A 25528-nucleotide genomic window follows, 5' to 3' on the forward strand; every position below is an offset into this window, starting at 1 on the left:
CTGTACCTGCTTGCACCACCGGCCACACCGTCCACACGCTCTGACACACCTGCAGCCCAACAGAGTGTAATTTAAGACTGCAGTACCTATGAGGTCAGTCATGTAATGCCCCAACATCACAAAATGCCCTCAATGTCAGTCCCATAACACCAATCGTATTGAACTATGGTTAACATTACGGCTCCATTACATAATGGTTAAGATTAGGGGTTATGGGAGGGTTATCTGACTCAAATGGTGTTTTGTGACTGACGCTGTGCCTTTGTTCTGTTTGCTATAACGACATAGTGCAGTAGTTGATATATAAATTTAACATTCTGATCTGCCTGAGAGGGAAACCTTCGATCCACATACTGTAAGTGCGGCTAGGCAAATGTGCAGAAACAGTCCCTTTAATGACCTCATTGACAGTTTCTTTATTAGGTAATTGGTGAATGAACTGTTTCATATCGTGGAGAAATCAGTGCTTGGTGGTTATATGGGTGTTTAGGGAGGTTTAGTAATATCAGGAAAAATTGTTTGAGTGCTGCAGTGGTAGTGCTGTTGCCTTGCAGTATGTAAACTGGAGTTCTCCCTGTGTCCCCTTATGTTTCCCATGGATGCTCTGGTTTCTGTGTAAAGATTTGCAGATTAGATGAATTGGCTTTGCTAAATTGGCTCCTTTTTACACTAGATAGATAGATAGATAGATAGATAGATAGATAGATAGATAGATAGATAGATAGATAGATAGATAGATAGATAGATAGATAGATAGATAGATAGATAGATAGATAGATAGATAGATAGATAGATAGATACTTTATTAACCCCAAGGGGAATTTCACATTCTCCAGCAGCAGCATACTGATACAATAAATAATATTAAATTAAAGATTGATAATAATGCAGGTAAAAAAAAAAAACAAACAAAAAAAAAACAGACAATAACTTTGTATAATATTAAATGTTAACGTTTACCCCCCCCCCCCCCAGCTGGAATTGAAGAGTCGCATAGTTTGGGGGAGGAACGATCACCTCAATCTGTCAGTGGAGCAGGACAGTGACAACAGTCTGTCGCTGAAGCTGCTCTTCTGTCTTGAGATGATACTATTTAGTAAATGCAGTGGATTCTCCATAATTGATAGGAGCCTGCTGAGCACCCATTGCTCTGCCACAGATGTTAAACTGTCCAGCTCCATGCCAACAATAGAACCTGCCTTCCTCACCAGTTTGTCCAGGCATGAGGCGTCTTTCCTCTTAATGCTGCCTCCCCAGCACACCACCGCGTAGAAGAGGGCGCTCGCCACAACTGTCTGATAGAACATCTGCAGCATCTTATTGCAGATGTTGAAGGACGCCAGCCTTCTAAGGAAGTATAACCAGCTCTGTCCTTTCCTACACAGAGCATCAGTATTGGCAGTCCAGTCTAATTTATCATCCAGCTGCACTCCCAGGTATTTATAGGTCTGCACCCACTGCACACAGTCACCTCTGATGATCACGGGGTCCATGAGGGGTCTGGGCCTCCTAAAATCCACCACCAGCTCCTTGGTTTTGCAGGTGTTCAGGTGTAGGTGGTTTGAGTCGCACCATTTAACAAAGTCATTGATTAGGTCCCTATACTCCTTCTCTTCCCCACTCCTGATGCAGCCCACGATAGCAGTGTCATCAGCGAACTTTTGCACATGGCAGGACTCCGAGTTGTATTGGAAGTCCGATGTATATAGGCTGAAAAGGACCGGAGAAAGTACAGTCCCCTGTGGCGCTCCTGTGTTGTTGACCACAATGTCAGACCTGCAGTTCCCAAGACACACATACTGAGGTCTGTCTTTAAGATAGTCCACGATCCATGCCACCAGGTATGAATCAACTCTCATCTCTGTCAGCTTGTCCCTAAGGAGCAGAGGTTGGATTGTGTTGAAGGCGCTAGAAAAGTCTAGAAACATAATTCTTACAGCACCACTGCCTCTGTCCAAGTGGGTGAGGGATCGGTGTAGCATATAGATGATGGCATCCTCCACTCCCACCTTCTCCTGATATGCAAACTGCAGAGGGTCGAGGGCGTGTTGAACCTGTGGCTTCAGATGGTGAAGCAGCAGCCTCACCATGGTCTTCATCACATATGATGTCAGAGCAACAGGCCGGAAGTAATTCAGCTCACTAGAACGTGATACCTTTGGGACTGGGGTTATATATTGTTATATATTGTATATGTATGATGCAGTGTCTACCAAATGATACAAAGAGTACACAACACGTGTTTCACCCTTGTTGGGGCTGTCAGGTGTACGCACTTTTACATTCCCTTATGGGGATCTTACTTTGGACGTTAGTGGCTGAGGCGAAACCTCTGATGTTGGTCCACAGCGGCTGGTTCGCTCATTTGATAGGGTAAAGAAAACAGTATTACATTTCTAGTTCTGAATGTCAATCTGATATTTAGGCGATGACATTCCAGGTTAAGCTTGTGGTTGGTGATATAATTACTCAGATATAGACTAGAAGCCCTTTTAGTTCATAACTGGGATGGACCAGCAAAAAGTTAGGACACAAACAACAGTTGTTTGGTGCAAATTAATGTGCATTACTATTTATTGTAAATAAAGTTACAAAGGGCAGTTCATATAAACTTCATTAATAAATACTATCATTAAAATCAAAAAGAGTGTTGTGAGGCCATGAATAAATAGTTAAAAATCAATCCAATAAAATAAAGAATGTAGAGAGCTCAAAGCCCCTCCAGAACAACATCAGTCCAAATGTTCTCCCTATTAATATTGCCGCATCCCCAAAATTGATGCATTCCACCAGAAATATCTAAGTGACAACTGCCTCTCAGCATTTACTATATCATCAAACCAGTTCACTGGTGTAATTCCTAAACCCATCGTTTCGTTCCATCCTAACAACTTGGCTGTCTTCAGCTACAACCCATGACACACAGACTCCATCCCTTGTAGAATTGCGGTGAGTTAAAATGACCAGTCTCCCCTGTACATGATGCTTCACTGTAATGTTCCCCCCTCTTTTCAGGGCAGCACTCAGACTTTAGTGTCCACCTCCTTCCTGACCTCCATCACTGCAAGCACACTGTCAGTTGCGCACACCATTACTTCTGCGTCCCCTTCTGTCCTGAATTCTAACAACAAAGGAAAGTACCTTCCCTGTTAGATCAGGAGCTGTTAAATCTTAAGTGGCTGCGCTACGTCAACAACTGCATGTCTTAATTCTAACTTCCCTCTTTACCGCTCACGACATTCACTATTACTTCGATTCACTGAAGCTAACCGTCAGTCAAATCAATCACACCGCACTTACAGTTTGTAGCTCAACGTCATGACACGAAATGTTACAATTGTATGTGACAAGGTGGGCTCAGAATTAAGCAATCTCTCTGCTCAAAGCATGTTCCTTTGTCAAGGAAAGAACAGAAGTATAAGTATATACAGGTATCCCTTGATTAGCGTGATTAATTAATCCATTGATATTGCCGCGTTATGCAAAACCACGCTAACTAAATATAAAAACTAATGGGAAAAAATATAATTGATCCATTATGTAAAATGTAGAAAATCTACATGGAAAATGTACTCGTATTTGTGTGTATAAAATAAAAGTGAAAATGCAAACAAAATCTTTACTGATTAAAACTAACATCATGTTTTAGAAAATAATTTATGGAGGGTCGTTTGGACTGTTCGTTCTTTCTTCTGGCTCTCGTAGATCTGTCTGTAACAAGCAATTTGGCTTTCTAAGTTGCGGCAGACGACCGCACTTCTGCCAATATCAGGATCCATTTCAGTAATTTGATGTTTAAGGGTTTCAAACGTTGAGAACATTGCATCAAATTGTTTCAATGTTAGGAGATCTTCCATTTCAATCATATTCGGAGTTTTGTTACGCAATGATTGCATGCTTGCAGTCTTTGATGTCAATTTTCCTTGGTAGGTATCTGCCTTTGCTAAAATTGTCCTGATAGTCGATTCATTGAAGCCGAGTTCCCTGCCAATGTTTGCTTTTGTTTTGCCACGATCGTATCTTTTAATTATCTCAAGCTTCACATCTAAAGTAAAAAGCTTTCTTCTCCTCTTTTCACTTTCCAATGAGGACTTACGCTTTTGCTTGTTCATGTTTGGAAAAAAGCAAGCGCTTTAAAGAAAGGATAAAAAAGTAAACAAATGGCGAAAATATGCAAAGAAAACATCCACTCTCTATGGTGACTGTTGGCAACTGAATTGGTGACTCATGACTCCGTGAGGGTTCGAATGCCCATTATGGCCACTGAGCTGGGCGTAGGGGGGACGGTGACACCTGCACGTTCAGTCGCAACCTCTCGTTTCTGCTTTTGCACAATTTTAAAAAACCACGCTAATTAAATTTATAGCCGCGGTATTCAAGGGGCTTTCGCATTCAAAATAAGAGCGTTATTCAAAACCTGTGCTTAATAAAACCGCATTAAACAAGGGATTCCTGCAATTGTAAGTATAAGAAGGAGTATAAAATACAATTATTTATTAGGGGTTAAAACCAGGATAAAAAAAATCAAAGTAGTGAACATTATACATAAAAATGATATCAAAAAATACATGCAGTATGTGATAAATAAAAGAATAAATCAAGCAACGGATTCCCCTAAACAAAATCTTATACTGGGTTCGCATTCAAGGTTGAAACATACCATCACTGGCAGTAAAAATAAATATCACAAAGCAACCTTTAAAACTAAGAAAAACAATAACATAAAAAGCAAAACAGTAGAGCAGCTATAAAGAAGCACCCAAAAACTAAAAGGAAAGAACAAAAAATAAGTAGCATTTCAACTGGTTGAAGAAATAAAAAAAAAACAAACTGAAATGACCACCTCTATCTCTCTTCCACTACCTGCTGGTCTTATTCTAGACCTTAATTGGAGTTAAATGAGACTAACTTCAAAGAATGACTTGTAAGTCTCTGGTCCTTGGTCTTGAAACTAGACGACTTTGCCCTGAAATGTTAACATTGATTGAGGATTCAGGTTCTCACAGCCATAACCCTGACTTGTGCTTGACTACGCACTTTAATGTCCTTTTAACACTGATGCTTGTTTGAAATTTCCCAAAATTCACCATTTTTTGCTTTTCTAAGAAAAACTCTTCAAGCGATTTAATCAGTTACTAGCCTACGCCCGCCGTAGCATACGGCGGTGTAAGAATAGGAACGAAAAACGGTGAGAAAGGAATTCAGAAATCAAGAAGAAATAAATACTTCTTGAAAGACATGTAGAATTTCCGGCCAAGTGGGATTACATGTGAAAGTGATAAATAAATCAGGCTTTCCGAATTTACGTACTATGGCCATGGCATCGTGATAGTTTTGTTGCATGAATCTTGGACTTCCTGGAAATGTGGATGGTAATATGATCTTTTTGCCTACACGTATGTTATTTTCAGCGTTTGCTTGCAGTGAGTCTGATGTTGTTGATGTAATCTGAGATAGTTGAGACGCGCGCCCTCTGTTTTAACATACGCATCTACGACGTACTGTTGGAATAGTTTACCGCTGGAGTGCAAAATACTAAATGTATTCCTCATTGCCAATCTGTACACGTAAAATTGGCATTGAGTAAGCCTTATTCGCTTGGCGGTTCTTTTATCGGGAACATGTTGTAAATCTTTGTGCCAGCCTATGTCTCCGTAAGGAAATAAAAGTGGGTAAACCACAGGATCGCAATTCATATTGAGCGTGGAAATCTGTTTACAGGAGTTGCCTATGGGATAGATGCAAATGTCCCTTTCGGCAGGCGTTTCGCTATCTTCTCCGACGAAAATCACTGCAATATCGGTGCAACATCATGGCATTATATCGTCATAAATCCTGCCTAGGGTTTTCCATGAAAACCATTCGTACAAATGCTGTTGGATTGGACTAAGCAATTTCATGCATGTGTTTGTATGATTTAGCGAAGGGGTTGATGGTTCTGAGCATGGAATCTAGTTGGAGAAGTACATTTTCGCTGCATGCTGAGTTTGCTTTATTTTGTAAGCATACTTCAGTAGCTTGCGCTGTGTCAAAAACATAGAACTGTCCATATCCTGGAGAGGTAGAAGTGTTAGCGTATAGTGGAGAGATTTGGTGATAAATTTGCCCGTATATTTTAAAACAGTATGGTCCGTGGCCAGGAGGTTGAGTTATCTGTGCACCCATGGAAGCAAACGCTAGAGAAGAGTTGTATTCTCGAATGTGTTCACAATAATTTTTAGCTTCTGATGGTTGCTGTGTAAGAAGCTGTTGTAAAGACACAGGTGGCTCCCGCAAAGGTGCTAAAGCTACTTTACCGTTGTGGCAGCACCTCGAGTACTTGTTGGATGGCCAGTATAGTGCATGACATGGAAGAGGACGAATAAAAATCAAGAAATGCCGTGTCAGCTGCGTGTGGGCAGGACCGGTTTTGAAGTGGAAGCAGGACAAACCAGAAGAGAAATATATATAAGAGATAGTTACTTAGAAATGTGTATGCTATATTGAACAACCAAACATGTCAGCAAAAACAATAAATGTGTAATAGCTTTGTACAGAGCCCTGTTATAATCATATTTTGACTGTGTGGTCTTGAGTGATAAGAGTTTAATTTTCCTTCCAGTTCAACTTAAATCTTTTTTCTTCCTTTTTATTGTTTGTTTCCGTTTTTCTTGCGCAATGATTTTCCCTAATAAATGCAATCCATTATCTGTTGCTACCAGTAATGACTGAAAGGGAGTTAGAGGAATAATAAAGAAAGGGTTAATGCGGCTCCAATATCAATGAGTCCCTTAACTGTCTTACTGCCTAACAGGAGGAAGCTGCTGATGTGCCTACAGTTGTATTTCATGGTCTTGCATGTATGCACTGCTGGATAAGTCATGACTGACATTTGTCACTGTAGAGAAAACTTCTTGGGTAAAACAAGCATTTTTGCAAACAGAGTAAAATAACTGCAATAAATCGTCTAATAGTGTATCTTTTTCTGTGAAAAGAGTTTAGCGTGCATCAAGGTTATTATAGTTAACGAAAACTAAAATCAAAACTGAAACTATTATTAAAAAAACATTTTCATAAACTGAAATAAAATAATTAACAAAACCGAAATGAAAAACTAAAACTAAATGAAATTATTAAAGTAGCTGGAAAGATTAACTGATATAAAATAATAATTTACTAAAATAATTTTAGTTTTCATTTTTGAATGAATATTCTTGCCGTTAGTCTTTAACCCTTGTAAGTTTTAACTCTAAAACAGAAAGTCATCCACCACAAGCCGTCCCCAGACATATTCATCCAGTGAACGGTGGTTGGTGACGGAGGGTGGCTGTTGACACAGCATTTGCAGAGACAGATCAAGCTGAGTGCGGGTGTGTAAAGGGTGTGAAATAGAAAGTGATTTGTGTGCCGCCTTTCTTTGCGCTTGTTGTATATCAAGATGTAATTCAAACGGCTGAAATCAGAATGTGCTGGTCAACAAAAACTTTACCGTATGGACAGAAAAATCACAAGTGAGTGATGTTTCAGTTTATTTCTCAGGTGACTGCTTTTTGTTGACAGCAATTCACCTGCCACTTTGCACAGGAGAAATCGTTTTTACTTTCTCATATACGAAGTATAGAGAAAATATAGTAATAATGAAAAAAATCGACCTTAATATTTTGATGAATCTTGATGTTATAGAACTGCCAGAGTCCAAAAATACTGTCTTTTTGGAATTGTGTGTGTGCACACGTGCGTGCGTGTGTCTGTGTGTGTGTGTAAACATGATAACTCAAAAACGCACCTAGATAGATAGATGAAATTTGGCATGTGGTTGTTAAACCGCAATTGTAGATCTGTATTAACCTTTTGGCCAAATCCATTACCCGGAAGTGGTACTTTACCTGAACACTTACGATTTTTTTTTTTATTTATGCAGCTGCAGAGCCCGATTCATTACTTTTATAATAATTGTTCAATATATTATTAATTTGAATTGTTGGTGATAGTTCCTTAATGTACACTAGCCAACCTGCGGCGTAGCTTACGCCGCATAATTATGTATTGATGGGTGAACACTTCCTGAATGACACAGTTGTCCAAATGGGGTGGGTTTGAGGATACGACTGTGAGTGAATGAAAAGCTAGACCTCTGGAGAGAGCAACATACAATTGTCCATGACTGAAAGCGGGATCGTCTGTGACGATGGAGGCCACGCTGGTGAAAGTTTCTTCGTCGGTAGTGATAAGTGTCAGTACTTGTTCATTAAGGTGTTGCGAGTCTTCATTGTTGACGCTTAACTGCCTTCTCTGCCTTGTGGTGCAGTGGCAGTGCTGATGCTTTGCAGTAAGGAGACTGTTGAAGATTGTGGGTTCACTTCCTGGTTCCTCTTTGTGTGGATAGCGCTTTGAATACTGAGAACACCGCTATATCAATATAATGAAGTATTATTATTCGTATGCGTCCAGTCCTCTCTCTCTCGCGCGCACCTGTATGTGTGTGTGTCACTGTCTCTCTGTCTCTTTCTTTCTCTCTCTCTCTGGCTTTTTCGCTCGCTCGCTGCATGTGTTCCTGCAGGCATACGCCGCATAATTATTTATTGATGGCTGAACACTTCCGGAAAGACACAGTTGTCTAAAAGGGGTGGGTTTGAGGATACAACAGTAAGTGAATGAAAAGATAGAACTCTGAAGAGAGGTACATACAATTATTGTCCATGACTGAAAACTGGTTTTGGCAGATACATGCATATTGTTTTGAAAGTTTGGCTCTGTGCCTTATTAATTGTCATCGCAAAAGGCCAATCTAACAGGAAATTGTCTTCATGTAAAAGTAAAAGGCAAATTATCTGCGACTAACTGTTTTACACGCTGCATACCAACCCGCGGCGTAGCATATGCCGCATAATCATGCCATTTTTTAAATGTTTTTTAAGCAGAGGGACAAAATTGAACATTTGCGAAATCTGTAATTTAATAAACCACCAAGAAAAGTAATATTGCAACAGTGCACGCTACGAACCAACATACAATTTTTGTTCAGTACGCACTGCCTGCTCATGTGCCCGCCCCCAACTCCTCACCTGAGTCGCTGTCGTCTGTGCACCTCTGAGCCACATTGTCCTTTCATTGTTCTTTGCGGTTCCGGCTGCTTTTCTATATATAATCCACCAAGTCACCCGACCATGGTAGTGGCTTGGTAAGGGGGGAGGGGGTGTTGCGGGTTGCATACACAGGGCAGGGACGTAATCAGAGCGAGCGTATGACCCGCATTTACTGGGTATTCCTCGTTCGCGGGGTACAATTGCAAGCCCCGGTCCCCATTACGAATGGGGTTCAATGGCTTACCCACGTCTGTCGGTGCCGGGTAGACACACATTGATCCATTCAGTGTAGCGCGCGTGCAGTACCGGACATCCACGGGCATCACATACCTGTTAATGCCCAATCTCACGTGGCTGAAAGCCACTTGTCCCTCTAAGAAGTTGGACGCCGACCGCTTGGCGATCGTGTAACTATTTAGCAGTAGGGAGTCTCATTCGTTTTCGGAATTAACCAGACTAATCGCTCCACCAACTAAGTATGGCCATGCAACACCACGCACAGAAATCGAGAAAGAGCTATCAATCTGTCAATCCTCTCCGTGTTGAGTCAAATTAAGCAAAATTTGTGTGTGGTGAGTTGTTGCGTCCAGGCACATGAACAGGCACTGTGAATGCCTTGAGAGGGTGGGTGGACGTGTGCTGGGGAATAATGAGTATCTATATATCTTCTTAGATATAGACAGCATCTGATAGTTGTGATGGTTTTACACTCCAGTACATTGCGGTGAACACTGGTAACAGTCAGGCGGGCAGGCGTTCTCGTCCCATGGTCTTAGAGTTGGTGGGTGTGGCTCTGTGAGTTGTTGGCATATCCCATCGTCTTAGTGTTGGCGGGCTAAGAGTGGTTTATTTATCGTGCGTATCCCATGTTTTTCACACTGCATGCAGCGATTCACCTCCACGATAAACATGCCTCTTCTTAGATGGTCCTGCCGTGTCCTCCCTCGTTCTCGAAGCATACACACCGCCTGGTCATGCACCCGCTTGCAAGAGCAACTCACAGAGACCCGCCCACCAACTCTAAGACCATGGCGTGTAAAACAGTTTGCGATGGTGGACGCGGTCGTGCGTTGTAACCGAAAAGAATAATGAAAAGTCAACGTGGCTCAGAGGTGCATGTGGACTGTAGCAGAGACAAATGCGAATGACGCCGTGTTTTGTGAGTTGCTGCGTCCGAATTGGTGGGCGTGTCTCTGCGAGTTGTCGTCGTATCCAATGGTCTTAGAGTTGGTGGGCGTGGCTCCATCCTGCGTGTGCCATGGGTGTCTTACTCGCTGGTGGCTTAGTGAATTATATATATAGATAATATAAAAATATAATCATTGTCTTGCAGTTTACTCCTCAAATATCCATCCCCATATCTGAGTATACAAGAAAGTCGAGGGGAGACCACTCCCGATTTTTGAAAATAAAACGGCACTGATCGAGAGACTGACTAGGTCATCATACAAGAAAAGCATATTGTTGCTGACCAATCACTTTTGCTTTAAAAACATAATTTAACAATGAAGCAATACAAAAAAAGGTAGAGAGTCTGACAAGTGATCAAAAACTAAACATAATAATGGGTTTTTGTATTTATTCTATATTTATTCATTTATCTTTTTTAGTTCATATTCACAACTCAAAATACCTGATATCATGAAAGTAATCCATTAGCAGAATTATATTTTTAAATATTTGTCTCCCTTTTTTCAATATTTTTCTCTCTCTCTCAAAATAGATAGTTGAAATATCATATTATTTTTGTTCTTAACATCAGCCATGTCATACATATTGCATACCAGGGAATTTTCCTGCCTTACATTCAGACCTGCTGTGGTAGGCTCCAGGTTTCCTGTGATCCTGCTCTGGATAAACAGGTTTAGATAATGTATATATTGTTCTTAATCTCAGATGCTCTCTCTGTTGTTTTGTGCCTGTCTGTATTCCTATTACCTGCTCTTGCCCTGCTCATTATGGGTTTACTGTTCTTATGATAGGCTATTCAAGTCTCACAACCCCTAACCTTTACACTACATGCTTGTTGTTCTTTGTTTCCCTCAATACAGCTGGATGGGGTCTGCACACTCATTCAAGCCTAAGAGCCTAAGTTCCTAAGCCCCTGTGATTTTCATGAGAAAATATTTAAAAAATTATACAATTGTGTAAAATTATTCATATTCAGTATTTAGTTTTGATTATGCTTGTTTTTATCAGACAAAAAACAAAACCAGATAGTAAACCATGCAGTGTAGTAAGCTTTTACTAACTATACTGTTAAGTGTATAGTTCTGTCTGATTGTGACACAAAACTAACTCCGTAGGCGCTCCATGCCATAATTATTAAAACTAAAACTGAAACTAATATATATAAAAATAAAATAGAAATGAAATGAAATAAAAATGCATGATGAAGGAAAACTAAAACTAAACTGAATTTCCAAGTTAGGTCAGAAAAAATATAGAAATAAAAACAACAACAACAACAACAACATTTATTTATATAGCACATTTTCATAAAAAAAGTAGCTCAAAGTGCTTTACATAATGAAGAAAAGAAAAATAAAAGACAAAGTAAGAAATTAAAATAAGATAGCATTTATTAACATAGAATAAGACTAAGTTCCGATGGCCAGGGAGGACAGATAAAACAAAAAAATAACTCCAGACGGCTGGAGAAAAAAATAAAATCTGCAGGGGTTCCAGGCCATGAGACCGCCCAGTCCCCTCTGGGCATTCTACTTAATATAAATGAAATAGTCCTCTTTGTATTTAGGGTTCTCACGGAAGGACTTGATGATGATGGTCATGTAGACTTCTGGGTTTTAATCCATCAATGCTAGAACATTACGGTGCTTTGAGTAGAACAAAGAAACCGGAAAAAGAAACAGAAGAGAAAGTAGGGGTTAGTACGGATTTTAGAGCCACCATGAATAGTTATTATAATGAATTGAATATACAGAGTATCAGGATTAAATTAAAGTCAAGTTATGAGAAAGCCATGTTAAAATAATGTGTTTTCAGCAATTTTTTAAAGTGCTCCTCTGTATTAGCCTGGTGAATTCCTTTTGGCAGGCTATTCCAGATTTTAGGTGCATAACAGTAGAAGGCTGCCTCACCACTTCTTTTAAGTTTTGCTCTTGGAATTCTAAGGAGACACTCATTTGAGGATCTAAGGTTACGATTTGGAATATAAGATGTCAGACTTTCTGATATATAAGATGGGGCAAGTGTATTTAAGGCTTTATACACCATAAGCAGAATTTTAAAGTCAATCCTGAATGACACAGGTAGCCAGTGTAGTGACATCAAAACTGGAGAAATGTGCTTGGATTTTCTTTTCCTAGTTAGGATTCTAGCAACTGCATTCTGCACTAGTTGCAAACGATTTATGTCTTTTTTGGGTATTCCTGAGAGGAGTGCGTTACAGTAATCTAGTCGACTGAAAACAAACGCGTGAACTAATTTCTCAGCATCTTTCAATGATATAAGAGGTCTAACTTTTGCTATGTTTCTTAAGTGAAAAAATGCTGTCCTAGTGGTCTGGTGAATATGCGATTTAAAATTCAGATTACAAGCAACAGTTACCCCTAAGCTTTTTACCTCCGTCTTGACTTTTAATCCTAATGCATCCAGTTTATTTCTAATAGCCTCATTGTATCCATTATTGCCAATCACTGAAATTTCGGTTTTCTCTTTTTTTAGCTTTAGAAAATTACAATTCATCCATTCACAAATACAAGTAAGACATTGTGTTAGTGATTCAAGAGAATCAGGGTCATCAGGTGCTATTGATAGGTACAGCTGTGTGTCATCAGCATAGCTGTGGTAGCTCACGTTGTGCCCTGAGATAATCTGACCTAACGGAAGTATGTAGATTGAGAAGAGCAGCGGACCCAGGATAGAGTCTTTCTCCATGTGTCTTTGAGTTGTAATTAGCACAACTAACACAGAATTTTCTCCCTGCCAGGTGGGATTCAAACCAATTTAAGACACTACCAGAGAGGCCCACCCATTGACTAAGGCGATTTCTAAGACTATTATGATCAATGGTGTCAAATGCGGCACTCAGATCTAGGAGGATGAGAACAGATAAATGGCCTCTGTCTGCATTTAACCGCAAAACATTTACTACTTTAACGAGTACAGTTTCTGTGCTGTGATTTGTTCTAAAACCTGACTGAAATTTATCAAGAATAGCATGTTTATTGAGGTGGTAATTAAATCTGCATAATGACTGCCTTCTCTAGAATTTTACTTAAGAAAGGCAGGTTAGAGATGGGTCTAAAATTTTCAAGAGCAGAGGTGTCGAGATTATTTTTCTTAAATATTTCATAGTGGATAGTTAGATTAGTTTTCTTCCATTTACGCTCAGCTCTCGGCATGTTCTCTTTAAATCAGACACTCTTTGGGTCTTCCATGGTATAACAGTGCTAGAAGATTTTTTAACTGTCTTTTCAGGTGCAACTATGTCAGCAGCAGCTTTCACTTTAGTATTAAATCTTTCCACCTTACTATTTACATTATCCTCGCTATTATAGTTGTCAGTATAAACGGACTGATTGCTTACAATGTTTGTAAGTTTTAAAGCTGCTGAAGAGTCAAAGAAGCGTTTTTTAACAATATGCTTCTCATGAATGTTTTCTATCAATATTTCTATATTAAATAGTAGAAGAAAATGTTCTGATAGACCAATATCAATGACCTGCTTTACATCAACTTTTAGTCCTTTTGGTAATTCCTGAGTCTAACGTATGACCTGCTTTATGTGTAGGCTGATTAACAAGCTGTCTCAAATCAAAAGAGTCCAGGAGGTTCATTAATTCTTTTACTTTTTGGTCACACTTATCGATATGAAAGTTAAAGTCGCCGACTATTAAGAGTGTGTCATAGTTCGTAATTAAAATTGACATTAAATTAGAGAATTCCTCAAAGAAAGACACGTTAAATTTAGGAGGTGTATACACGGATAATACTAGAACGTGAGAATCTCCATGGATAACAACGGCGAGATACTCAAAGGACTTGAATTTACCAAAACTGACACCTTTACACTTTAACTGGCTTGAGTAAATGTTTGCTAGGCCACCGCATCTTTTTCTTTGGCGATCCGCACGAGTAAAACTAACATAAAAAGGCAAACTAATAATAACCTTGGCGTGCATTGGAACACACGCATGTGCATTTGCATCCCACAATATCAAATCAAAAGCCATTCATTTACAGACAAGCCTATTAAGGTGCTAATACTGTAAGACAGGCTCCTGTCAGACAGTACTGAGTAACTATGCTGGCAACGAACTAGGAAGTGAATGGATGAATCAAAAAAAGCCTTTTCTTATTTTTAAGGAATGCATTTAACATATAAAAAACACCTTAATAATTTTACAAATGCAGCTATGTCTTTTCAGTAACATCAACAACAAAATACCTCTAAAAAGTAGATTGAATGTTTACAGTATTTATAATTAGCATACAAATAATAAACATTTGTTCCTCAAAAACAAAACACTTCTGTTTCACTAGGTAGTACAATGGCTCTGTAAGTGGAGTAGAAAAAATTTACTTTCATCTCTCCAGATTTTGCAAATATATAAACTTTTGTTAACGACTTTCAGAGATACACATTATCAAAGTGAGAAGCATAATGCTGTATACATTAAAAGGGACTTTATAAAACCTGAATCATGTATTCAGAAACAAGTTACTGCTATCCTGAAAATAATGCAACTTGCCATAAATTTGTAAGGCGAACCGAAATATTAATACTGCTTTACCTCTCCACAGGAATTCTGATTGGAGTTACAGTATTTGGAAATTTGTTTGTGATCATCACTGTCTCTCATTTCCGGCAACTTCACACTCCTACTAATTTATTTGTCCTTTCGCTTGCTGTGGCAGATTTTTTTTTCCGGCTTTCTTATTCTGCCTTTTCAGTTTATTGATGTACTTGAGAATTGCTGGTACTTTGGTAAAGAATTCTGTCCTTACTTTCAAACATATTTTAATTATTTACTGTTTGTTTCTGTTTTAAATTTGGTAAGCTTATCATTTGACCGCTACTTTGCTGTGTGCAATCCATTTCTTTATAGCAGCTATGTAACAAATTCGGTGGCAGGTTCATGTATTATTTTCATATGGTTGTTAGCATTTTTATACACATATACATTTTTGTTTCATACTGGCAATTTACTTGTAACCGACTGGTGTGTGGGTATGTGCAGATTTGCGCATTATACTGATTGGTGGATGATACATTATACACTGACGTTTCTATTGCCTACGTTGCTTATAATATGTTTGTATTCAGTAATATTTGTGACAGCAAGAAGGCATGTAAAAGCTATCAACTGTATGATGAAAGAAACAAAATCATCAAGCAGCAAAATAACACAACTGTCTAAACTATCTGAATGAAAAGCTGCAAAAACCCTAGGAATAGTAGTAATAGCTTTTATTGTGCTCTGTTCACCTTTCTTTGTGTTCATTCTAGTTCGTATGTTGTTCACTATTAACTCAGAAAACTTAGGACAAGTGCGATTAGCACTGACTTATTTATCAACATTGAATTGCTGCATTGATCCAATTATGTATGCTTTGTTCTATCCTTGGTTTAGGAAATCTTTAAAAATGATGGTGACATTAGAAATATTTAAATCTTCATCACTAACGACTATCCATCCATCCATTTTCCAACCTGCTGAATCCGAACACAGGGTCACGGGGGGGTCTGCTGGAGCCATTCCCAGCCAACACAGGGCACAAGGCAGGAACCAATCCCGGGCAGGGTGCCAACCCACCGTAGCACTAATGACTAACATATTTTAAATTAATTTTTAGACATATATGATTTGTATCTCTCATATATTTAATTGTTCTTTTTTTAATTGCAAAACATAATATAGTAGTTTACCTACATCAACTGTGGCCTGCTCACACCACCGGCCACACCATCCACACATTCTGACACACCTGCAGCCCAACAGAGTGTAATTTAAGAAGCAGTACCTATGAGGAGAGTCATGTAATGCCCCAACATCACAAAATGCCCTCAATGTCAGTCCCGTAACACCCATCGAATTGAACTATGGTTAACATTAGGGCTCCGTTACACTATGACACTATGGTTAAGATTAGGGTTATGGGAGGGTTATCTGACTCAAATGGCATTTTGTGACTGACGCTGTGCCATTGTTCTGTTTGCTCTAACGACATAGTGCAGTAGTTGAAATATAAACTTAACATTCTGATCTGCCTGAGTGGGAAACCTTCGATCCACATACTGTAAGTGCGGCTAGGCAAATGTGTAGAAACAGTCCCATTAATGACCTCATTGACGGTTTCTTTATTAGGTAATTGGTGAATGAACTGTTTCATATCATGAGAAAAAATAGTGGCTGGTGGTTATATGGGTGTTGAGGGACATTTAATAATATCAGGAAAAATTGTTTGAGTGGTACAGTGGTAGTGCTGTTGCCTTGCAATATGTGAACTGGGGTTCGCATCCCAGTTGTTCCCCTCGTGGAGTTTCTTCCTGTGTCCCCTTACGTTTCCCATGGATGCTCTGGTTTCTGTGTAAAGATTTGCAGATTAGATGAATTGGCTTTGCTAAATTGGCTCCTTTTTACACTATATATTGTATATGTATGATACAGTGTCTACCAAATGATACAAAGAGCACACGACACGTGTTTCACCCTTATTGGGTCTGTCAGGTCTACGCACATTGCATTCCCTTTTGGGGATCGTACTTTGGACGTCAGCGGCTGAGGCGAAACCGCTGGTGTTGGTCCACGGTGGCTGGTTCGCTCATTTGGTAGTGTGAAGAATACAGTATTACATTTCTAGTTCAGAATCACAACCTGATTATTTAGGCGGTCACATTCCAGGTAACGCTTGTGGTTGGTGATATAATTACTCAGATATAAACTAGAAGCCCAAGAAGAACAAGATAGGAGACAAACAACAGTTTTTTGGTACAAATTAAAGTGCACTATTATTTATTGCAAATAAAGGGACAAAGGGCAGTTCATATAATCTTCATTAATAAATACTATCATTAAAACCAAAAAGAGTGTTGTGAGGCCATGAATAAATAGTTAAAAATCAATCCAATAAAATAAAGAATGTCGAGAGCTCAAAGTCCCTCCAGAGCAACAGCAACATGAATCCAAATGTTCTCTTTATAAATATTGCTGCATCTCCAAAATTGAAGTATTCCACCAAAAACATCTAAGTGACAACTGCCTCTCAGCATTTACTATATCATCATACCAGTTCACTGGTGTAATTCCTAAACCCATCGTTTCGTTCCATCCTAACAACCTGGCTGTCTTCAGCTACAACACATGACACACAGTCTCCCCAACTCTGTCAATTCCCCATCCCTTGTAGAATTGCGGTGAGTTAAAATGACCAGTCTCCCCTGTACATGATGCTTCACTGTTATGTTCCCCCCTCTTTTCAGGGCAGCACTCAGACTTTAGTGTCCACCTCCTTCCTGACCTCCATCATCGCAAGCACACTTTCAGTTGAGCACACCATTACTTCTGCGTCCCCTTCTGTCCTGAATTCTAACAACAAAGGAATGTACCTTCCCTGTTACTGCAAGAGCTATTACATCTTAAGAGGCTGCGCTATGTGAACAACTGCATGTCTTAATTCTCACTTCCCCCTTTACTGCTCACGACACTCACTATTACTGCACCTCGATTCACTGAAAGCTAACCGTCAGTCAAACCAATTAAACCGCACTTACAGTTTGTAGCTTCATGACACAAAATGTTACAATTGTATGTGACAAGGTGGGCTCAGAATTAACAATCTCTCTGCTGAAAGCATGTCCCTTTGTGAATGAAAGAACAGAAGTATAAGTATATACATTTAAGTTTAAGAAAAAAAAATACAAATATTTATTAGGGGTTAAAGCAGGATAAAAAAAATCGAAGTAGTGAACATTATACATAAAAATCAATCCATCCATCCATTATCCATCCTGCTATATCCTAACTACAGGGTCATGGGGGTCTGCTGGAGCCAATCCCAGCCAACACAGGGCGCAAGGCAGGAAACAAACCCTGGGCAGGGTGCCAGCCCATCGCAGTATACAAAAAAATAATATCAAAAAATACATACAGTATGTGATAAATAAAAGAATAAATCAAGCAACCGATTCCCCTAAACAAAATCTGTAAAGCAGCAGGCAAAAAACTAAAAAGAAAGAACAACAAATATTTAGCATTTCAACTGGTTGAAGAAAAAAAAAAAGAAACTGAAATGACCACCTCTATCTCTCTTCCACTACCTACTGGTCTTATTCTAGCCCTTAATTGGAGTTAGATAGACTAATTGGAAACAATGACATGTACAGTACAACGCTGGTCCATGGTCTTGAAACTAGACAACTTTGCCCTGAAATGTTAACATTGATTGAGGATTCAGGTTCTCACAGCCATAACCCTGACTTGTGCTTGACTACGCACTTTAATGCCCTTTTAACACTGATGCTCATTTCAAATTTCTCAAAATTCACCATTTTTTGGTTTTCTAACAAAAACTCTTCAAGTGATTTAATCAGTTATAGATACTTAGAAATGTGTATGCTACATTCAACAACCAAACATGTCAGCAAAAACAATAAATGTGTAATAGCTTTGTACAGAGCCCTATTAAAATCATATTTTGACTGTGTGGTCTTGAGTGACAGGAGTTTATTTATACTGTTTTTATACTGCTGATACCAGCATAGGAGAGACATCCCCACCCATAATTACAACAGCGCAGGTGAGCAGAGAGCTGAGGAGACTTCGTGCCAGCAAAGCAGCGGGTCCAGATGGAGTATCGACACGACTGCTGAAGGTCTGTGCATCGGAGCTGGGGGGTCCTCTACAGCGCATCTTCAACCTGAGCCTGAAACAGGGGAGAGTCCCGAGGCTTTGGAAAACATCCTTTATCACCCCAGTCCCAAAGGTATCACGTCCTAGTGAGCTGAATGACTTTCGGCCTGTTGCTCTGACATCACATGTGATGAAGACCATGGAGAGGTTGCTGCTTCACCACCTTAGGCCACAGGTTCAACACGCCCTTGACCCTCTGCAGTTTGCATATCAGGAGAAGGTGGGAGCGGAGGATGCCATCATCTATATGCTACACCGATCCCTCTCCCACTTGGACAGAGGCAGTGGTGCTGTAAGAATTATGTTTCTAGACTTTTCTAGCGCCTTCAACACAATCCAACCTCTGCTCCTTAGGGACAAGCTGACAGAGATGGGATTAGATTCATAACTAGTGGCATGGATCGTGGACTATCTTAAAGACAGACCTCAGTATGTGCGTCTTGGGAACTGCACGTCTGACATTGTGGTCAGCAACACAGGAGTACCACAAGGGACTGTACTTTCTCCGGTCCTGTTCAGCCTATATACATCGGACTTCCAATACAACTCGGAGTCCTGCCATGTGCAAAAGTTCGCTGATGACACTGCTATCGTGGGCTGCATCAGGAATGGGCTGGAGGATGAGTATAGGGACCTAATCAATGACTTTGTTAAATGGTGCGACTCAAACCACCTACACCTGAACACCAGCAAAACCAAGGAGCTGGTGGTGGATTTTAGGATGCCCAGACCCCTCATAGACCCTGTGATCATCAAAGGTGACTGTGTGCAGATGGTGCAGACCTATAAATATCTGGGAGTGCAGCTGGATGATAAATTAGACTGGACTGCCAACACTGATGCGCTGTGCAAGAAAGGACAGAGCCGGCTATACTTCCTTAGAAGGCTGGCGTCCTTCAACATCTGCAATAAGATGCTGCAGATATTCTATCAGACAGTTGTGGTGAGCGCCCTCTTCTACGCGGTGGTGTGCTGGGGAGGCAGCATTAAGAGGAAAGACGCCTCACGCCTGGACAAACTGGTGAAGAAAGCAGGCTCTATTGCAGGCATGGAGCTGGACAGTTTAACATCTGTGGCAGAGCGAAGGGCGCTAAGCAGGCTCCTATCAATTATGGAGAATCCACTGCATCCACTAAATAGTATCATCTCCAGACAGAAGAGCAGCTTCAGCGACAGACTGCTGTCACAGTCCTGCTCCACTGACAGGTTGAGGAGATCGTTCCTCCCCCAAACTATGCGACTCTTCAATTCCACCCGGGGGGTAAACGTTAACATTTAACATTATACAAAGTTATTGTCTGTTTTTCACCTGCATTATTATCATTCTTTAATTTAATATTATATATTGTATCAGTATGTTGCTGCTGGAGAATGTGAATTTCCCATTGGGATTAATAAAGTATCTATCTATCTATCTATCTATCTATCTATCTATCTATCTATCTATCTATCTATCTATCTATCTATCTATCTATCTATCTATCTATCTATCTATCTATCTATCTATCTATCTATCTATCTATCTATCTATCTATCTATCTATCTATCTATCTATCTATCTATCTATCTATCTATCTATCTATCTTTATTTTTCCTTCCAGTTGAACTTAAATCTTTTTTCTTCCATTTTATTGTTTGTTTCCGTTTCTTGCACAATGATTTTCCCTAATAAATGCAATCCATTATCTTTTGCTACTAGTAATGATCGAATGGGAGTTAGAGGAATAATAAAGAAAGGGTTAATGCGGCTCCAATTACAGTGAGTCCATTAACTGTCTTACTGCCTAAAAGGAGGAAGCTGCTGATGTGCCTACAGTTGTATTTCATGGTCTTGCATGTATGCACTGCTGGGTAAGTCATGACTGACATTTGTCACTGTAGAGAAAACTTCTTGGGTAAAACAAGCATTTTTGCAAACAGAGTAAAATAACTGCAATAGATTGTCTAATAATGTATCTTTTTCTGGGAAATAAGAGTTTAGCGTGCATTGGTACACACGCATGTGCATTTGCATCCCACAATATCAAATCAAAAGCCATTCATTTACAGAGAAGACTATTAAGGTGCTAATACTGTAAGGCAGGCTCCTGTCAGACAGTACTGAGGAACTCTATGTTGACAACAGACTGGGAAGGGAATGGATGAATGAAAAAAAAGCCTTTTCTTACTTTTAAGGAATGCATTTAACATATAAAAAATACCTTAATAATTTTACAAATGCAGCTATGTCTTTTCAGTAACATCATCAATAAAATACCCATAATAAGTAGAGTTGAATGTTTATTTATAATTAGCATCCAAATAATAAAAATGTGTTCCTCAAAAACAAAACACTTCTGTTTCACTAGGGAGTACAATGGCTCTGTAATTGGAGTAGTAAAAATTTACATTAATCTCTCAGGATTTTGCAAATATGTAAACTTTTGTTAATGACTTTCAGAGATACACATTATCAAACTGAGAAGCATAATGCTGTATCCATGAAAAGGGACTTTATAAAACCTGAATCATGTATTCAGAAACAGGTTACTGCTATCCTGAAAATAATGCAACTTGCTATAAATTTGTAAGACGGACCGAAATATTAATACTGCTTTACCTCTCTGCAGGAATTCTGATTGGAGTTACAGTATTTGGAAATTTGTTTGTGATCATCACTGTCTCTCATTTCAGGCAACTTCACACTCCTACTAATTTATTTGTCCTTTCGCTTGCTGTGGCAGATTTTCTTTACGGCTTTATTCTGCCTTTTCAGTTTATTGATGTAATTGAGAATTGCTGGTACTTTGGTGATGCATTTTGTCCTTACTTTCAAACATATTTTAATTATTTACTTTTTGTTTCTGTTTTAAATTTGGTAAGCATATCATTTGACCGCTACTTTGCCGTGTGCAATCCATTTCTTTATAGCAGCTATGTAACAAATTCGGTGGCAGGTTCATGTATTATTTTCATATGGCTGTTATCATTTTTATACACGTATACATTTTTTTTTCATACTGGAGGTTTACTTGTAACTGACTATTGTGTGGGTATATGCAGATTTATGCATTATAATGATTGGTGGATGGTACATTATACACTGACTTTTTTATTGCCTATGATGATTATAATATGTTTGTATTCAGTAATATTTGTGACAGCAAGAAGACACGTAAAAGCTATCAACTGCATGATGAAAGAAACAAAATCAGCAAGCAGCAAAATAACACAACTGTCTAAACCATCTGAAAGAAAAGCTGCAAAAACCCTAGGAATAGTAGTAATAGCTTTTATTGTGCTCTGTTCACCTGGCTTTGTGTTCATCCTAGTTGAAATGTTGTTCACTATTAACTCAGAAAACTTAGGAACAGTGCGATTAGCACTGACTTATTTATCAACATTGAATTGCTGCATTGATCCAATTATTTATGCTTTGTTCTATCCTTGGTTTAGGAAATCTTTAAAAATGATGGTGACATTAGAAATATTTAAATCTTCATCACTAATAGCTAACATATTTTAAATTAATTTTTAGACATATATGATTTGTATCTCTAGTGTATTTAATTGTTCTTTTTTTAATTGCAAAACATAATATAGTAGTTTACCTTATCTCTGGTATGGGTGTTTTATTTGCTCTTTTACTTTTTCTTTACAAAACAGACACTTTCTGTGAATAATGATTTCTGGTGTTTTTGTCTTAATGTTTACCGTGCCAAATGTCAAAATGAAAACAAAATGGTATAAATGTGTTACAGGTAATATTGGACATTTAAATTGTTGCTTTAAAGCCCATTCCAGTATAACTTTGGCTCTTTGAGGCTTGTTGTCTAACTTAAAGATAAATCTCCTTCCCTTTCGCAGTTCTCACGCAGACTACAGCAGGTTTTCCTCCAGGATTTTCATATTCTTCCCTGCAGTTGTTTTTTTTATCCTCTGCCTTCACATGCTATTGGGCTTTTTTTTTTTTTTTTTGCAAAAAGGTATGTTACACACAAGAGCCTACTTTTAAAGTTGCTCTCGCTGCTCAATCTGGTGCTCCGTTTGCCTGCACCATGGCTGTTTCCTCTCCTCTCCGCTGCGCCTGCTTGCACCCCCGGCCAAACCGTCCACACGCTCTGACGCACCTGCAGCCCAACAGAGTGTAATTTAAGACCGCAGTACCTATGAGGTCAGTCATGTAATGCCCCAACATCACAAAATGCCCTCAATGTCAGTCCCGTAACACCAGTCACTTTGAACTATGGTTAACATTAGGGCTCCGTCACACTATGGTTAAGATTAGGGTTATGGGAGGGTTATCTGACTCAAATGGCATTTTGTGACTGACGCTGTGCCTTTGTTCTGTTTGCTATAATGACATAGTGCAGTAGTTGAGATATAAATTTAACATTCTGATCTGCCTGAGAGGGAAACCTTCGATCCACATACTGTAAGTGCGGCTAGGCAAATGTGCAGAAACAGTCCCATTAATGACCTCATTGACAGTTTCTTTATTAGGTAATTGATGAATGAACTGTTTCATATCATGGAAAAAACAGTGGTTGGTGGTTATATGGGTGTTTAGGGAGGACATTTAGTAATATCAGGAAAAATTGTTTGAGTGCTGCAGTGGTAGTGCTGTTGCCTTGCAGTAGCTAAACTGGGGTTCACACCCCAGTTGTTCTCCTCGTGGAGTTTCTCCCTGTGTCCCCTTACGTTTCCCATGGATGCTCTGGTTTCTGTGTAAAGATTTGCAGATTAGATGAATTGGCTTTGCTAATTTGGCTCCTTTTTACACTATACTGTATATTGTATATGTATGATGCAGTGTCTACCAAATGATACAAAGAGCACACGACACGTGTTTCACCCTTATTGGGGCTGTCAGGTGTACGCAGTTTTGCATTCCCTTATGGGGATCGTACTTTGGACGTCAGCAGCTGAGGCGAAACCTCTGATGTTGGTCCACGGCGGCTGGTTCGCTCATTTGATAGGGTGAAAAATACAGTATTACATTTCTAGTTCTGAATGTCAATCTGATCATTTATGCGGTCACATTCCAGGTAACACTTGTGGTTGGTGATATAATTACTCAGATATAGACTAGAAGCCCTTTTAGTTCATAACTGGGATGGACCAGCAACAAGTTAGGACACAAACAACAGTTTTTTGGTGCAAATTAAAGTGCATTATTATTTATTGTAAATAAAGTGACAAAGGGCAGTTCATATAATCTTCATTAATAAATACTATCATTAAAATCAAAAAGAGTGTTGTGAGGCCATGAATAAATAGTTAAAAATCAATCCAATACAATAAAGAATGTCGAGAGCGCAAAGTCCCTCCAGAACAACATCAATCCAAACGTTCTCTCTATAAATATTGCCGCATCGCCAAAATTGATGCATTCCACCAAAAATATTTAAGTGACAATGGCCTCTCAGCATTTACTATATCATCACACCAGTTTGCTGGTGTAATTGCTAAACCCATCGTTTTGTTCCATCCTAACAACCTGGCTGTCTTCAGCTACAACCCATGACACACAGACTCCAACTCTGTCAATTCTCCATCCCTTGTAGAATTGCGGTGAGTCAAAATGATCAGTCTCCCCTGTACATGATGCTTCACTGTTATGTTCCCCCCCTCTTTTCAGGGCAGCACTCAGACTTTAGTGTCCACCTCCTTCCTGATCTCCATCACTGCAAGCACACTGTCAGTTGAGCACACCATTACTTCTGCGTCCCCTTCTGTCCTGAATTCTAACAACAAAGGAAAGTACCTTCCCTGTTAGATCACGAGCTGTTAAATCTTAAGAGGTTGCGCTATGTCAACAACGGCATGTCTTAATTCTCACTTCCCCCTTTACCGTTCACGACACTCACTATTACCGCACCTCCATTCACTGAAAGCTAACGGTCAGTCAAATCAATCACACCACACTTACAGTTTGTAGCTCAATCTCATGACACGAAATGTTACAATTGTATGTGACAAGGTGAGCTCAGAATTAAGCAATCTCTCCTGCTCAAAGCGTGTTCCTTTGTGAATGAAAGAACAGAAGTATAAGTATATACAGGTATCCCTTGATTAACGTGATTAATTAATCCAATGATATTGCCACGTTATGCAAAACCACGCTAATTAAATATAAAAACTAATGGGAAAAAATATAATTGATCCATTATTTAAAATGTGGAAAATGTACATGGAAAAAGTACTCGTATTTGTGTTGTGATAGACGGCCGACTGTTCAATCCGGCTGTGACGTCCCAGAACAAAAAGAATGGAGGAAGGCAGGCTTTTCTGGATACTGCCTCCCCTGGGACGCTAGGTGGCAGCTCCCCTGGATGGCAACGGTTCCCCGGATTCCCTCAGGGCATCCTGGGACATTGAATTCATTTCCTCAGCCCTGTTGGGGGCCGTGGGTGCCGCCAGGTGGAGCTCATAAAGAACCTGGGGACTTGTATAGCTACTACAACCCGGAAGTACTTCAGAGTCATGAGGACGGAAGCCCGCAGTACTTCCAGGCTATTTGAGAACTGAGGATGTGGCATTTACCCGGAAGAAGGGAAGGAGTACTTCCGGGTCACAGACTATTTAAAGGACTATGGGAAACCC

General features: G+C 39.4%; 1 long non-coding RNA gene across 1 annotated transcript; it reads right to left on the minus strand.

Annotated features, from left to right (window-relative positions):
- Positions 1-313: 313 nt before the first annotated feature.
- LOC127526973 (uncharacterized) lies at positions 314-23496 on the minus strand. Its single transcript, XR_007934339.1, has 3 exons — positions 23403-23496; positions 16316-16376; positions 314-339 (listed from the first exon to the last, which is right to left on the minus strand). It is a non-coding gene; the product is annotated as an uncharacterized LOC127526973 (long non-coding RNA).
- Between the last annotated feature and the right edge of the window lie 2032 nt (positions 23497-25528).

This window comes from Erpetoichthys calabaricus, chromosome 3 (assembly GCF_900747795.2).
Source record: "Erpetoichthys calabaricus chromosome 3, fErpCal1.3, whole genome shotgun sequence".
NCBI lineage: Eukaryota > Metazoa > Chordata > Cladistia > Polypteriformes > Polypteridae > Erpetoichthys > Erpetoichthys calabaricus.